Source organism: Pristiophorus japonicus, chromosome 26 (assembly GCF_044704955.1).
Source record: "Pristiophorus japonicus isolate sPriJap1 chromosome 26, sPriJap1.hap1, whole genome shotgun sequence".
Classification (NCBI taxonomy): Eukaryota; Metazoa; Chordata; class Chondrichthyes; family Pristiophoridae; genus Pristiophorus; species Pristiophorus japonicus.
Genome location: NC_092002.1, coordinates 350,623 through 354,005, shown reverse-complemented (window position 1 = coordinate 354,005; position 3,383 = coordinate 350,623).

Here is a 3,383-nt window from a genome sequence, read left to right as displayed (position 1 = left end):
CCTCCTGCTTTCGTCTGATTGGCTCCATGAAGTTACAGTCATTCAGCCTGGTTACTTGATTGGTCAGATTCGGTGTCAATCAAAGGTCTTCCTTATTCCCAGGGTACGCTGCACTGCAGCACTGTGTTTAAAGGCGCAGCTCCGCTCGGCTGACACAATCTCTTAAAGTGACAGGACATTGAGAAATAGTTGCAAAAATCTGGGACAAACAGTTCAAGTTCCAACGGCAGCAAGTGTTTTGAGTGTATTCAAGACAGTTTCCTGGAACAATAAGGGAATAAAGGGTTATGGGAAGCAGGCAGGGAAGTGGACCCAAGTCCATGATCAAATCAGCCATGCTCATATTAAATGGCGGCGCAGGCTCAAGGGGCCGAATGGCTGACTCCTGCTCCTATTTATTATGTTCTTATGTAATATATTCTGAACCAACTCGAGAACAGGCCAGACTAGATTTGTTGCTCAGCAACGAGCATGAATTGGTCACATGTCTAACGGTAGGGAACAGCGAGCTAACAGTGGCGCGAGGTCCGAGACCGAGAAGGGCGACTCACAAACTAACGGGCCGAAATTCGGTACCGCCATTTTTGGGGTGGTGTCACTGCCGGACCTGAATTTACCGCCAGGCGATCGGTCCAGGCTCAAACGACCAAACTCAGTTTTAACGGCTGAAGACAAGAGGACGGCACCAAAAGGTAGCGGTGTACACTCACCCTCGGGTGGGAGCTCAGGGGGCCAACTGAGTCTCACATCAGGAGGCAGCCGAGCTCGCTGGGAAACGGGGAGAACTTCCCCAACCCCCACACACAAACTTCCCCGACCCACCCACACACACACACAAACACACACAAACTTCCCCGACCCCCCCCCCCCACACACACACACACACACACACAAACTTCCCGACACACACACACACACACACAAACTTCCCCGACCGCCCCCCCCCCCCACACACACACACACACACAAACTTCCCCGACCCACCCACACACACACACACACACACACACAAACTTCCCGACACACACACACACAAACTTCCCCGACCCCCCCCCCCACACACACACACACACACACAAACTTCCCCGACCCCCCCCCCACACACACACACACACACACAAAAACTTCCCGACACACACACACACAAACTTCCCCGACCCACCCACACACACACACACACACACACACACACACAAACTTCCCGACACACACACACACAAACTTCCCCGACCCCCCCCCACACACACACACACACACACACACACAAACTTCCCCGACCCCCACACACACAAACTTCCCCGACCCCCCCTCACACACACACACACACAAACTTCCCCGACCCCCCCCCACACACACACACACACAGACTTCCCCAACCCCCACACACAAACTTCCCCGACCCCCCCAAACACACACACACACACACACACAAACTTCCCCGACCCCCCCCCCCACACACAGACACACACACACAAACTTTCCCGACCCCCCCAAACACACACACACACACACACAAACTTCCCCGACCCCCCCCCACACACACACACACACAAACTTCCCCGACCCCCACCCCCCCCACATACACACACACACACACACACATACACTTCCCCGACGCCCACACACACACACACACACACACACACACAAACTTCCCCGACCCCCCCCCCACACACACACACACACACACACACACAAACTTCCCCAACCCCCCCCCACACACACACACACACACACAAACTTCCCCAACCCCCCCCACACACACACACACACACACACACAAACTTCCCCGACCCCCCCCCACACACACACACACACACACAAACTTCCCCGACCCCCCCCACACACACACACACACACACACAAACATCCCCGACCCCCCCCCCCCCACACACACACACACACACACACACACACACACACACAAACTTCCCCAACCCCCCCCACACACACACACACACACACACACAAACTTCCCCAACCCCCCCCACACACACACACACACACACACACACACACACACACAAACTTCCCCGACCCCCCCCACACACACACACACACACACACAAACTTCCCCAACCCCCCCCCACACACACACACACACACACACACACAGACTTCCCCGACCCCCACACACAAACTTCCCCGACCCCCCCCCACACACACACACACACACACACAAACTTCCCCAACCCCCCCCCACACACACATCAGGCTGTACGGCAGCCGTACAAACTAAATATCGTGATAGAGATGCCAAGGAGGCATCGCACGCGTACTGATCTCAGGATTTCCGAGGCGTAAGCCGGCGGGACGTAACGTTTTAATGCTTTATAAAATGACCACCAAATCTCATGTGGGCATGAACAGCTCCCATCGCCACTCCCAACCAACTCCCAGCTAACATCGCCGTTATCACCAGGCCCAACTCCCAGCTAACATCACCATTATCACCAGGCCCAACTCCCAGCTAACATCACCATTATCACCAGGCCCAACTCCCAGCTAACATCACCATTATCACCAGGCCCAACTTCCAGCTAACATCACCATTATCACCAGGCCCAACTCTCAGCTAACATCGCCGTTATCACCAGGCCCAACTCCCAGCTAACATCACCGTTATCACCAGGCCCAACTCCCAGCTAACATCACCGTTATCACCAGGCCCAACTCCCAGCTAACATTATCGTTATCACCAGACCCAACTCTCAGCTAACATCGCCGTTATCACCAGACCCAACTCTCAGCTAACATTATCGTTATCACCAGGCCCAACTTCCAGCTAACATCACCGTTATCACCAGGCCCAACTCTCAGCTAACATCGCCGTTATCATAGGCCCAACTCCCAGCTAACATCGCCATTATCACCAGGCCCAACTCTCAGCTAACATCACCGTTATCACCAGGCCCAACTCTCAGCTAACATCACCGTTATCACCAGACCCAACTCCCAGCTAACACCGCCGTTATCACCAGGCCCAACTCCCAGCTAACATCGCAGTTATCACCAGGCCCAACTCCCAGCTAACATCACCGTTATCACCAGGCCCAACTCCCAGCTAACATCGCCATTATCAGCAAGCGTTAGCGAGCGAATTTGACCCCGACGGTTTTAATTTAGGTAAGGCTGACTTTAATGGGATGAGGCAGAAATTGGCCACAATTGACAGAGGAAAATGATGAATGGATAAAACTACAGATGGTTAGTGGGAGATGTTCAAATATTATTTAGGAGAATGCAAGACACATACGTACCCCTAAAGGTTGAGAGCAAGATCGTTACTTGTATAATGAAAAGGGCTGCTGCGGACTGGGAGAGATATAAAGAACAACAAAGGAATGTGGTTAGAATGGCAAAAAGGGAATACGAGGAAACAC